Source organism: Leucopleurus acutus (genome assembly GCF_964270905.1).
Source record: "Leucopleurus acutus genome assembly, chromosome: 9".
In the NCBI taxonomy this organism is placed as follows: Eukaryota; Metazoa; Chordata; class Mammalia; order Artiodactyla; family Delphinidae; genus Leucopleurus; species Leucopleurus acutus.
In genome coordinates this window covers 10,467,960-10,481,521 of record NC_139144.1, presented here as the reverse complement: position 1 = coordinate 10,481,521, position 13,562 = coordinate 10,467,960, and the positions used below count along the sequence as shown (strand labels likewise).

Below are 13,562 nucleotides of genomic sequence, written 5' to 3'. Positions count from 1 at the left end.
AGGCCCCGCAAGCTGGAAGGAAAACTTGGCCCCTTGGATCAGGACAAGCAGCCTAGGGAGAGGGAGGGGCTGTGTCCGGGCCAGACCTGAGGCTGCACAGACCTCCCCGTGGGCTACACACAAAACCAGAGGCCAGCAGGTCCCCAGCAAGCCGGAGCCAAGCGCCTTCTTCTTTCACCTTCGAAAGAAGCAGCTCTAACGAGAACCATTTACCCGCAAGGAGCCAGCCCAGCGGCTGGGAGCTCACGCAGGTACGGTCATCACGCTGAAGGGCTGTAAGAGTCATCGCCGTGAGAACTGTGAAGTCGAGGCAGATACACGGGAAATGCTTCGCATAGGATATAGGTTTGGGAAAACCACCAGCATACAAATACACACCACACCCCTAACGCTGAACTGTTACAAAAACCAAGCCGGGAAGAGGAAGACGATCCTGTATTTGTAAGTGTGAGAACGGGGGACCTTTTATAAACGTGCAGACGTCATTTAAGTCGCGATAGTGCCTCTAGCAAGAAATGAATTCTGTAGAAGTGACTTAGGCTCTTACAGATGACCTATATTTTGGATTTTTTCCATTTAAATGGCGGTGGGGGGAAGTGAAGTGCAAGAGACATCAACCCTCTTGTTGCCAGTCACCCATGTTACCCAAAGTCTTCATCAGCCTGGCCAGCCCTCAGCCCAAGACGTTCCTATTGTTATGCTGAGAACTGCCCTTCCTCAGGGGCCTGTGCACAGCTGCCCGGCCTTTCACGAGCAGAACAGCACACACGAGCTCTCGCAGGCGGGCGGCCTGCGGTCTGGCGGGCTCAGTCCCTCACTCCCCCGAAAGCTGGGTGCACACTCCTTTCTCCTGCACGCCGAGGCCCACGCATCCCAGAACCCCAGCCCGCCGCAATGGGCATGCTTCTCATTCTGGGCCACAGGATCTTCGGGGTTACAATATCTCCAAGCTCCACGATTCTCCAACCACCTGGTTCAGCAAACTGTCCTTCCTTTGTGGGCTGCACTCGCGCACATTCCTGTGTAAACTCCCCGCCCTCACCCCAGCTCCCACAGGCCCCAGGCTGGCCAGGACTCATGGCAGACCTGCCACCCCCGTTAGCATGGAAGGCTAAGGCTTTGACACGGTGTTCCTAGTATCAGGAGCAGAATGCTGGTGTCTTCTTATTCCTCCGCCTTCCTCAATCCCTTCCCTGCTCCGGGAACGCACCAGGCGGCTCCTACCTGAGGCCTCTGCCCTCACTGGCCCTCCACCCGATGGATCCTTCCCAGAGAGCCCAGGATTGACTCCATCACGTCCTTCAGTCCAGCATCTCCTTCCAAAGAAGCCCCACCGGACCACCCTGCAGAGAGCCCAGCGCCCAGGGCCTGAACCCTGCCTGGGCCAGGGAGCCTCCAGAAATAGGGGACAATGTCAGGATGTCCCCCTGCCTTTGAATCCCCCAAGCCTGACCGATTCTGCAAATGCCCACACTGGAAAAGATGCCAGTAATTCTGGTCCAACGTGTTCCAGTGCCGGGGGTAGGGCCTGCTGGTTGGCATTCCTGACTTGAGACTGTGAACACGTTCTTGGAGGGTAAAAATTAACCAGCATCCACCTGGTTGGGCCTCGGGCCCCGCAGGCCCCAGGTACTGATCAGAAGAACGGTCTCCCTCTAAGGCACAGCAGCCGTCATCGCCATTGCACCAAGGCCAGGCCAGAGCAGGGCCCGGATCTGTGCTGTTCCTGAGGAAACCCGGAATAATTGCACTCATACATCATAGGTTCTGGCATGCGGGTCCCAGACTGAACCATTTATCCAAATTAAAGCCATTCTCCAGAAACAAAATCAGACCCTTTTAATTGAAAATAAAACCAAGCAACCCCAAAGGCTCTTTTTTTTTTTCTTAATGAAAGACATTCTTCCTGCTTTCTCATTCCATTAATCACTGAGTTTACACAATCTGTCAAAATAGCTCGGTAAGAAGTCTCCCTCTTCCTTTTCCTGCAGGCCTGGTTTTTCCCAGCGTGCGCCAAGCCGGCCGGGAGTTCAGGCACCCTGGGAGACCACGAAGAGGGTTCTGCGAGCACGCTGTTTCTTGACTGCAATCCAACCACGTATCTCAAGGGGCTTCAAAAACCTTGTGTTCCCTTCTAGGTATACACCCCAAAGACGTGACAGCAGGGATCCAAACGTATACCTGCACACCCATGTTCAGAGCAGCGTTATTCAAAATAGCCCAAAGGTGAAAGCAACCCAAGTGTCCATTGGAGGACAAATGGATCAACAAAAGGTGGTCTTTATGTACAATGGAGTATCATTCAGTCTTAAAAAGGAAGGAAATTCTGACACATCCTACAACACGGATGAAACTCGAGGACATTATGTTAAGTGAAATAAGCCAGTCCCTCCAAAAAAACAAATATTATATGATTCCACTTCCATAAAGTACCTAGAGTAGTCAAATCCATAGAAACAGAAAGTAGAATGCTGGGTGACAGGGGCTGGGGGAGGAGGGATGGGGAGTAAGTGTTTAATGGGGATGGAGTTTGTTTTGCAAAATGAAAAGCGTTCTGTTCATGGATGGTGGTGACGGTCTCACAATACAAAAGTACTAATGCCATGGAACTGTGCACTTGAAAATGGTTAAGTTATGTTATGGGTATTTTACCACAACCAAAAATAGTTTGTGGGGCTTCCCTGGTGGCGCAGTGGTTGAGAGTCCGCCTGCCGATGCAGGGGACATGGGTTTGTGCCCCGGTCCGGGAAGATCCCACATGCCGCAGAGCGGCTGGGCCTGTGAGCCATGGCCGCTGAGACTGCGCGTCCGGAGCCTGTGCTCTGCAACGGGAGAGGCCACAACAGTGAGAGGCCCGCGTACCACAAAAAAAAAAAAAAAAAAAAAGTAGTTTGTGTTCTTTGACCTCGAACCACCTTAGGAGTCCCTCCAAGAACATGACTGGCCAGGATCTTGCCCAACGATCTCCGTGCAAGGATGCACGCAGGCCGTCCGTGACCAGAGGACAAATGGTCATCACGTACTTACTGGGTTCTGTACTGTCATCAACACTCGTGTGTATGCAGAGTTAGTTACAAGTGGGGAGATGCTTATATTGCCACACTGATGCTAAAATAATACATTGATCTCAAGTTGGTAAACTTGAAAAGCACAGAGTGTACACAGCATACAAGAGGGTGAAAACATCGCTCCCTGGGTGGTAATATTAGGACATTTTTCCTGCATTCTTAACATTTCTCCCTCTTTTCCAAGTCCACAGCAAACGTATTACACAAAAATTACTTTGTAGAAAAAGAATCAAAAAATAATTTAGGAAGCAAAGGCATGTCCGTTCCCTGCGAATCCTCTCCCACCCCGTGAGCAACACAGATGACAAACGTCCCCTCCCCTCCCAGGGCAGGACAAGAGAAAACATGTGCCTGGCCAGCTGAGAGCCGGGCCTGCCTCACTCAGCCGCCAGCCCAGTGGACGCGAGCAGAGGTGTGTTCCCTTTCCTCCACCCCCAGCCACTGGGCGCTTCTGGTCTTTCCAGAGAAGAGAAACTGGAAACACACCTGTCCAAGCTCATGGGCAAACTCCTGAGTCCCCACCGCGTCCTCCTGTTATCACAAAGGCTTGTCCCCAGGGGGACCAGATAGGGCCTCCGAGAATGGGGAGGTGATGTTTCAGCCGGAGCCCCTGGGGCGGTGGAAATTTGGCAGAACCAGAGTACGTAGCGGCCCAGGAGCTGGCAAGCAGGAGGGACGTGCAGGGCCACGCGCAGGACCCCCGCAGTCAGACAAAACAGCGCCCAGGAGGAGCGCCGGTACAACACACGCAGAGGGCGGCGATGTCCCCGGGCTGCAGGTGGGGAACGGAGAGGGCAGTCACGGGACAAAGGGCGCCTTCTACCCCAGACCTGTGGCCGCCAGAGCCCAGCTCTTTCCTCCCAGCACGCTGCCTTTGATGTGCATCCAAAATCACCAGTGGTGAGGGGTGAGCACTCAGGAAACCTCTGAAAAAGGTGATGGATTGCGAGCGGAGGAGAACGCCAGGACCGAGTCAATGGGGCCCTTTTGTTCCCACAGCCCGACGGGAGGAATGTGTACAGAACGCAGACGCCCCAGCTAATGGCCCAGCCTGGCCCCGGGGCGATTCGCACGGCCAGCTGTAGGCTGCTCCCCCGCGCCCTGGGAGGCTCCACCATGAGTGAGATGCAACACAGAGCAGCTGTGGTCCAGGGTAATGAGGGGAGCGGATTCCTGAATCCTCCAGTGTGAAACGACCGGCTCCCGAGTTTCCGGGGCACAGCCGCCTCTCCCTGGAAAGAAGAGGCAGGCGGGCCTCACTGCATGCATTGCCTTTGCCTCTCCCTCTGCCCCTTCTCCAGAGCCTTGGCCTTCTTCCACTGGGGCACCTAACTCATTCGTGTGTCTTTAAAACCTCGGGGTTTGTTGTTCATCACCAGCTTCGGAAAACCTACGCTCAAGAGGTTCCAGGTCATACCCTGTGGCTGCCACCCCCTAAGACACGACGAAAGGAGGTGACACCCTTCCCACCTGGGGGGGGGGGTCCCCCAGCGCACGGGCGCAGACTGGCTGGGAGTGGCACCAACAGGCTGCCACTCGGGAAGCTGGAATGAGGATTCCCTCAGATGTCTCCTCAATCTTAGAAACAGAGCCGTGCCCGCACAGGGCGTCCTGAGCGCTATCAGCTCCCCCAGGGAGAAGAGGAAGGGGAAAGCAGGCAGTTGGCCACGCGCCATAGTCAGAGCTGAGGAAGGAGGAAGAGGGGCGAAGGCTCCACATCCGAGGAAGCAGCTGCGGCTGGAACCCCGGCCAGCTACGGACGGCGGGCACTCGAGAGCTTTCGGAGCCTTCGCCAGGCCCTCGAGGAGGGGTGACACGGGCAGGGGACCATGGAGACCCCTGGCCTTGGGAAGAAGTCCCAGCATCGCGGAGGGACCTGGGTTCCACTCTGGGACCCCGCCCAGCACCACATCACCCCCTCCATGCACAGGCTCAGGCCCCTGTGACCAAGGGGGCACTCACCTTCTGTGGATGAGGGCCAGGCACAGGCTCTGTCCCCAGACAGGCCTGGGTTCCAACCAGCCCCATGACACAGGCAAATGACTTCAGCTCACTGCGTCTCAGTGTCCATTCCGGAAAACAGAGACAAAAATGTTATCTTGCAACGTTGGGTGACGATCTCTCTGATCGCGGATAGCAAGCACCCCATCGCGCATGGGTAACCACACCATCAAAAGAAGGCATTAATCTTGCAAGGTTACTGGGCTGGGAGCCGGGGAGATACTTGCCAAGGGCTCCCAGGGCTTCCAGCCCAGGCGGGCGGGCGTAGGGGGATTGGCGGGGGGGCACGGAACGTGAGGAAACCTCTTCTCCCAGAGTTGGTGGCTCTGGGGGGCACCTCCTTGGCACGATCAGGAAATGCTCCACCAGAGGGAATTTTCCTGATCACTGACACAGACTCCTTAGACATAAATTTTTCATTAATTTAGCCCATTTGGGACCAAACATATTAATACCAGATCATCGCCTACTTTTTAAAAAAATTAACATAGCTCTTTTTAAATGTCTAGGGGTCATCACAATGACGATCCTCCCCTCAGTGACACAGTAGGGCATTCTGATGGCTCCGATCAGTGGCCCCAGGTGGCGGTCACCCTCACCTTCACTGGCCTCCTCCCTCCTATCCAGCAGAGGCAGTCCCCAGCGGGGGTCTGGGACAGCAGGTAGGAGACATCCGGCCGGCCTGCACCAGGGCCAGGCGTGCAGTGGGGACCCCGAGTGCACACAGAGCAAGAGACAGAGATGTCCCTGCAAGAGGGCCTGGCTCGTGGCCCTGGCAGGCAGACACCCGGCCGACCCACACCAAAATGATGCGTGCGGGTGGCAGGGGGAGGGGTGCGGTTCGCCAAACCCAAGTGCAAAAGGAAGCTCCAGAAACCTGGAGATTCTGGTTTTCTGCTTTTATGGGGAAAGGACAGACATCAAGGAAATAAGTGTTCCCACGCTGAGCTCACTCACAACTACAGAGCAGCAAATCTGCCTTTTCTAGGGACTCAACAGCCTGGAAGATTCAAAACATCTTCTGAACCCTAAGAGACGGTTCACTCACATTCAGCAGCATTCTGCCTGAGGCAGTTTTTAATGTCTAGGTGTTTTAAAATCAGTGAGGCAGCACGGAAAAATACACCCTCGCTGTCGGACAGCTGGGGTTTAAATGTCACTCCACGTGGACAGGCCACACGACGCCCTCTCACACCCGCCTCTGCTTAACTGAGAGGATTCAAAGCGGTAACTCTTTCAGTAGCCAGAGTAGTGCCCAGAACCCGGACAATAATGAAAGCAGTGATGATTCTGAACACTCTTGCTAACCACCAGGAACATGTAGCGACTCTGAGTTAACAGAATGCCTATTTAACTAACCAACTGGCCAGACCCCTTATTCTGGATCAACAGAGATAACTGCAAAGGACTCCAGGGGGACAGGGCCGGCTCTAGGTCACTGATGACTCCCGTGCTTACCGGGTCGCGCAGGAAAGAGCCTAGGGTTCAGGGTCTGTGTACCTCCGGGACCCCATCCCAACCCACCGCCTGGTACCAGAAGACCCATCAAACGCAGCCACAAAACAGGCGCCTCTCCGAGAGAAAGCAGAGCCGCTGTAAGGAAGCCTCTCTACTCAGGGAGCTGTGGATGCACTGGGTGGCTGGGATACAACAGTAACTTTCTGCCTGCTGGAGGCGGGCTATTTCTCTAGCAGGAAGAGCTGGCACCTCGCCTGCACAGGAGTTTGGGGGCAGGGGTCAGGGGTGGAGCAGGGTTTGGTTCGGGTACAAAAGGCTTTCTCCTAGCGTGGTGGTGGTTTTTGCCAGGCTGACCCTAGAGGAGGAGCTGCGTGCGCAGGGAGAGCCAGAGGGCTGGGTCTGATCTAGTCCCCAGCTGTTTTGCACTTTAATAAATGTAGGCACCTGTAAAATGGGCCTTGTGTACAAGCTGCCGTCGCCACATGGTGGGTCAGAAATCGTCCCCTCTTGGCCTTTCCCCTCTCTTTTCTTGCCTTTTTGCCTTATTCCCAGGCCATTTTTAATCCCATCAGTAATATCTCCTGCAGCCCAGGAACATACTTTGACCTGGTGACCTTTAGCTCCCAGGGTCACATGTGCAAATAGCTCCATTGAAAACCCGTAGGTGCCAAAGCTACACTTTGTAAAAGCCAAGTCAGTTTGCATCCAGGAACACCAGGTCCCTGAGGCTACTACTTTTTCTATCTTTTCCTTGGTTTGTAAAGAAATAACTCATCTGCTGCTGCTGCTAACTTTGGCACCTCAGCTGAGGAATTTGCGGCCAGGACATGCATCCACTTGACAGACAAGCAGCAGCAACTTCGGGGCCCTGGAACCCCACTGTCCTGGCCGAATCCTGGGCTGCACCACCACGTGGGGCGACAACTTGGACAAGACACTTAGCCTTTCTTTGCCTCTCAGTTTGCACATCTGTAAAATGGACCACGAATCCCAGCTCCCTCCAAGGGCTGTTACGTGGCTGAATGCAACGAATGGATGCAAAGCATTTATCACAAGCAAACACTCCATTAGCATTTGCTACGACCATGCTATTACTTCGCTATTACTTCGTCTCCGGGGTCACTATTACTTTGTAAAGTTACTAAGTAAGATTACTGTTACTTTGTCTTTGAGGTCAGGAGCCTGGCCTCCTGCCAGATCCCACAGTCAGCTCCCTGTGCACAGAGGTTCCCTCGTTCTCCGCAGAATGGCCTTGCCCGCTCCACCCTCCAGCTGCAGCGACTCCCCGGCCCCTCCAGGCCTCCGCACAGAAATGCCTTTCTTAATACTTGTTGATTGATTTGCAAATATAACCTCCCAGGCCCTAAAGAGGAGAGAATCACAAGGACACACAAATCTCTTTCAAAAGGCAAAGAACTAAAGCACTTCACAAAGAATAATACCCACAGACCATGTATATCAAAATGCCAAGACGGTTAGTTCTGAAGGGCTTTGCGATATCCATGCAATAATTTTCAGTCACATTTTCAGAATATTTAAAGAGTCCTCCATGAACACGCATTCACATTACAAAAGAGTGAAAATGGGGGAAAACTCTGCCAGAAGATCAAAGTGTGTGAAGGGCAGGGACACCCTCAGGGTCTGGGGGACTTCTAAGTGGGCAGTGACCTCCCTCAACAGCGGTCTCTGCAGGCCACACACCCCATGGGCTTTTATTTTTTTAACCACACTGGAGAATGGGGGGCACCCGCCAGCGCTGTCTCAAGAATTCAACGGGAGCTCTTCAGCCCCTTCCCGCCACACAGATTTTCAAATCACTTCAGGCAAACGACCCCATCTCACTTATCAGACCCAGGCGGCGCCCACCGAGCCCCGGACCCTCCCTCTTCCTGCCTGTCAGCGACAGCGCCGGCGTGGCAGCAGGCACGTGCCGCAGGTGGCCCCGGCCCCGCACGCCCCCGCCCGGTTCCCGCTCCTTCAGAAGTCAGGAAGGAAGCGCCAAGGGACCCCCTACTTCCCGCCCAGCACAGGGAAAGGGAAACAGAGACGCACCGGAAAGCCCGCTTGCAAAGAGCGGGAGAAGGGTTCTGAGCCTTCCCACTGAAGCTCCAACTCGGCTCTCCGCCCCGGAGTCTCGGGACCCGTCCTGGAGAGCGAAGTCCACCCGGGCGCCGCCGCGACAGTGCCGCTCCGGCCCGCGCCCGCCGTCCAGGGCGCCCCGGCGCAGAGGGCCCCTGACGCACACGGCCCGCTCCGCGGCTGCGTCCGCGCGCCCCAGACGCGTCCCCGCGCCCCCGTCCCCAGACCACGTCCCGGACCCCGGCCGAGCCCGCCCGCGCCCCCCGCCGCGTTCACCCGACTCTGTCCCTGAGCCCCGCTCCCCCGTTCCCGAACCCCGGCCGAACTCTCGCCCCCAGCTCAGGTCCCCGCGCGCCCAGAGCTCCGTTCCCCTGCGCGGCCCGAGCCCCCTGCCCGCTCCCCAGGAGCAGACGCCGGAGCCCGCCCGCCCGAGACAAAGAGGTTGGCGGCGCGTGCCCCCCTCCAGTACCTGGGCGAGCGGCGGCGCGGTCCCGTGGGGCGATGGCCGCAACAGACAGGGCGCCGAGCAGCGCGAGCAGCGCGCGGGCGGGCCCGTCCTCCTGGCTCGCGGCCGCGCCCGCCGCAGGGCCCCCTCGAGGCGGCGCGGGCAATCGCCGCCGCCACGCCCGGGCCGGCCGGTCACCTGGATTCATCGCCCTAACAAAGCAGCGCGCTCCAGGCGCGACCGGGGCCCCGTGCGGCCTTGCGACCTGTCTGCGTTGGCCAGGTGGGACTGAGAATTATTAGACCCGTTGAGCAGCCCAGACTCAAAGTGTTCACGGGCTGGCGGGTCCCGAATAGGCAGGCAAAGTCCTGGTTCCTGCACAACTGGTTCGTTCGTTCATTCATTCGTTCGTTCATTCATTCGTTCGGCGCTATAATTATTGTGCTCTAAGAAAGCGAAACCTCGCTGCCCGCCTGTGACTTACAGTCTACTGGGGGTAGTGCACACATAAAGCAGCACGGCCGTAACAGAGGAAACCCAAGATGCTTTGGAAGCCCTGGAAAGTCCGGCCAACGGAGGCAGAGGGTCGGGAAAGACTTTAGAAGTCACATCTCCTTGAAATTAGCAAGATTTAGGCAGGCCAGGAGTGGACAAGAAAGAAGGTCCCAGACAGAGGGATGCTCAGAGGAGGAAAGGCAGATAGATGCCAACATCCCCAAGACACAGATGCCCCTTACTCAGTCCCACAGCCTCGGTTTCCCCATTGGTGAAAACTGGGAAGTGGACAGCATGCTCTTGAAGATCCCCTTGTAAAATGTGGGCCCTTCTGCAGAATTAGAAGTGCTCTTCCTCCCGTACAAAAGAACAGTTTCATCAACACTTTATCTTGTGAACGCACAAAGCCCCTTACACGAGGAAGACGTTTCCCGGAAGGCACTCCACCCTACTTCCTGCAGAAGAGACATAGATTGCCTCTGTCACCCGGACCAAATGTTCTTAGAATCCCACCTGGAAAAGTGGGCACATCTTGGAGTGCCGTTACCAGGAATTGTCCCTGATTCAGGAATGCAACATCCAGGCCCACCCTGGCTCTTCAGGAGCAGCCCTGCCCGTCCTGTCCGAGCACAGAGCAGGAAAAACATGGCTTGTCGGGAGCAGTGGAGAGACTGAGCAGGAAAATCATCTCTGAATGGGCTTCTTTGAAAGTAGCCAGCCACCAAAAACCTTGTGGCCCTGAATCCAAAGGACAAAGTAAGCGTGTCCAGGGAGGAGACACGACAGACCCCTTGTTCGCATCCCTGAGGGCCCAGGCCAGGTACGCTCAGACTCTACTCTCACTGTTCACCGTCTCTTCAGAAGGATTTGAAGAATCCCTGCAATGCTCTGATTTCTCAAGAAGTCAGAATCCCTGGACTCTCATTCCCAGCTGAGTAGGGCATTCATTCCTTGAGGCCCTGAGCCCCAGGCCTTGGAAACAGAGCAGACATTGTTCCTGCCCTCTAGGACACCCCAGCCCAAGAGGTGACAGGATGAAACAGGAGGTGTGGAGGAAAAGAGCCTCAGGGGAGTTGGGGAGGTCGCAGCCAGCGGACCCCTCAGTGGGAGTGAGGCAGGTCCTGCTACTATCCCCTTTTTACTGATAGGCCAAGATCATAGGGAACTTGCCCAAGGTCACCAGCTGGTCAGCTACAGAATATAAGGACCCAGGACCATCAGGCCGACAAGCTACCCTGGTTTTTTTCCAAGCTGCCCTGCTCTGCCCATCCATCCAGCTCAACTGCACTGAGTTGTGTCTTTGCTGAAATATCTCTTCCACTAGACTCCCAGGACGGGGGCAGGGGGTGATGGTGGTGGTGGGAACCTTCAGACCCACAGCCAACAAGTCTATCCGTCTTGCATCACAGAATCTATCACAACATCAAGGTCCGTGTTAGCCGAATGACTGAGTGAATTTGAACTTCATGAGGTGTTACAATATCCAACATCCGCTTGCAGAAGCTGCGTTGGTAAGTTTGCCTAAGATTTCACAGCTACGAAGCTGGGGTTCTTTGTCCCTTTCGGGAAGGCCCTCCTACCCGCAAATTGCTCCCCTCCCCTCCCCCACCAGGGCCAGCCAGTCCCACTGACCCTGCTGCCCTCTACTGGGCTGGATGCCTTGACCACACCCTTATTTCTGGGACCACAGTGACTTAGATGCCAATTCACGCAGTGTCTGTCTTCACACCTATACAGTGTCCTCAGAAGGTAGAAGGCACCCTGGACCTGGTGTCCTCTCGCCATCTCTGCTAGCCCATGCAACTGGCTCCCTGATTCACCAAAGTGCAGACTCTACACCTGGCCCAGAGTCTCCTAAGGGGTGACCCATGCCCCACGAAGCCATCCTGGGTCCAGGGACTCCACACTTCACAGGCTGAAACTTTGAGTTCCCAAGAATTTAAACAAAAACAAGGCATGCAGCAATTATCTAAAAGAGAATGCGCAGTTTTTCCATCCTTACCCACCCAAAAATGTCTCAAACCTGAAAACAAAAGTCTCAAACCAATTTAAATGAGGGAAAAGCAGGCATATACCAAGAATGGCGGTTCCCTTCCCAGCACTCCATAGGGAGCAGGTTGCAGGGGTGGGTGAGGAGGGAGGTCTGGGCAGGAAACCCTGGTGTCTCTGTCCCTCCTCTCTGCAGCTTCACTCTTGTTCTTCTCAGCCAGGAGTTCTGAAAGAACTTTTTAGAAGCTTGTCGTTGCCATAAAGATGGTCTTGGCCATGGCAGAAGTCTGATACGTTTTTGTCCTTTATTTATTTATTTATTTATTTATTGGCGATACGCGGGCCTCTCGCTGTTGCGGCCTCTCCCGTTGCGGAGCACAGGCTCCGGACGCGCAGGCTCAGCGGCCATGGCTCACGGGCCCAGCCGCTCCGCGGCATGTGGGATCTTCCCAGACCGGGGCACGAACCCGTGTCCCCTGCATCGGCAGACGGACTCTCAACCACTGCGCCACCAGGGAAGCCCCATTTTTGTCCTTTAGATCAAAGGGAATATGTGAGCAGTGACTTGGATATTTTTCCTATTTCTTATTTTCTTGCCCTGAAAATTAATATTGTTCAAAGAGCCCCTGAAAGGGGTAGCTGGAAACATTACATGCGATATAGCTGGATTGGTAAATTTGCCCAAGATTTCACAGCTAGGAAGCTGGGATTCTTGGTCCCAGCTGTAACAAATGCTGTGAGGAAAGGGTGGGGCAGGAGTGGGTGCACGTGTCTTAAGATACCCTCAAGACCTCCCTGGGCAGGCTTCCCTGGTGGCGCAGTGGTTGAGAGTCCACCTGCTGACGCAGGGGACGCGGGTTCGTGCCCCAGTCCGGGAAGATCTCACATGCCGCGTAGCGGCTGGGCCTGTGAGCCATGGCCGCTGAGCCTGCGCGTCCGGAGCCTGTGCTCCGCAACGGGAGAGGCCACAACGGTGAGAGGCCTGCGTACCGCCAAAAAAAAAAAAAAAAAAGACCTCCCTGGGACTGTCACCCTCTCCTCACTTTCCTTCTCCCCCTCAACACACAGTCCTTACCCACAACCAAACGCCTCGCCTTTTCTATATCCGCAAACCTTTTGCAAACCTATGGAACCTTGGTACCCTCTCCCCCAAAATGCACAGACACACCAACTTCTGCAAGGTGGGCTCCAGGAGACCACTGCCTGGGCACAGATTAACTCTCTGTGCCGCTGGTACCACCCGGTCTCTGGGAAGTGGGCTCCTAGACAGCCATGATCCGGGATCACACCCTGGGAAGTGAAAGGAGGGCAGGAGACGTGGGGTGGTAGTGCTGAGACCCGCCCTGGGGAGTGCTGCAGCAAGGCCACCCTTTGCAGCTGAGGCTGTCCCCAAAGGAGGCTGATGACAGAGGGCTGCTTCCCAGTGGCCAGGCCAAAAAATGGTCACTGAGGAGGGATCTGAGTCACCACTGCAGGGCCGGCTGCACTCCCTTGGGATGCTCTTTGCCCCAGAGCTGTGCCCAGCGCTGGGACTACCCCAGGAACAGCTGACTGGTCTCTCCATTCTCTCTCCATATTGAGAATGGGAGGATTGCCCACCCCGTTTGTGTCCCAGGAGCAGCCTGCTGATCGAACTCTGCTGGGCTCCATCCTGCGAGTGCTGGGGTGCTTTCCCTTCCCCCGTGACAAGCAGGCCCCATGGGGAAAGCAGGAGTGCTGCACTTTCCTACCTGTTGGTCCCCCAGGGTGACCAGCTTAGAGCAGCAGCCCAGGAAACCATGGCAAAGAGCATGAGGACAGATACGACAACAGTAGAGAGGAAAGAAAAACAGACTGTCCTGAGCAGACGCGAGCCAGATGTGTGTGTGTGATTGTGAATGTCTGGTGCTTGTGAAAGCCTCAACAGTGGGGTTTGCCGTCCCTGCAGCCGAGCGCACTCCTAACAGAATCAGGACGCGCGGATCCGTCTGCCCGTGCTTCTCACACCGTCTGGAGGGAAGGGGAGATAACAGGTCCACTCAAGGAGG

At 55.6% G+C, this 13,562-nt stretch overlaps 1 protein-coding gene across 1 annotated transcript in view; it reads right to left on the bottom strand.

Moving 5' to 3' along the window:
• Positions 1-9,152, bottom strand: part of TNS3 (tensin 3) — a 224,120-nt gene extending 214,968 nt beyond the window's left edge. Inside the window, exon 1 of the mRNA XM_082846490.1 lies at positions 9,076-9,152. The gene's annotated coding sequence lies outside the window, so the exon portion shown is untranslated. The remainder of the gene's footprint in view (positions 1-9,075) is intronic.
• Positions 9,153-13,562: the final 4,410 nt, after the last annotated feature.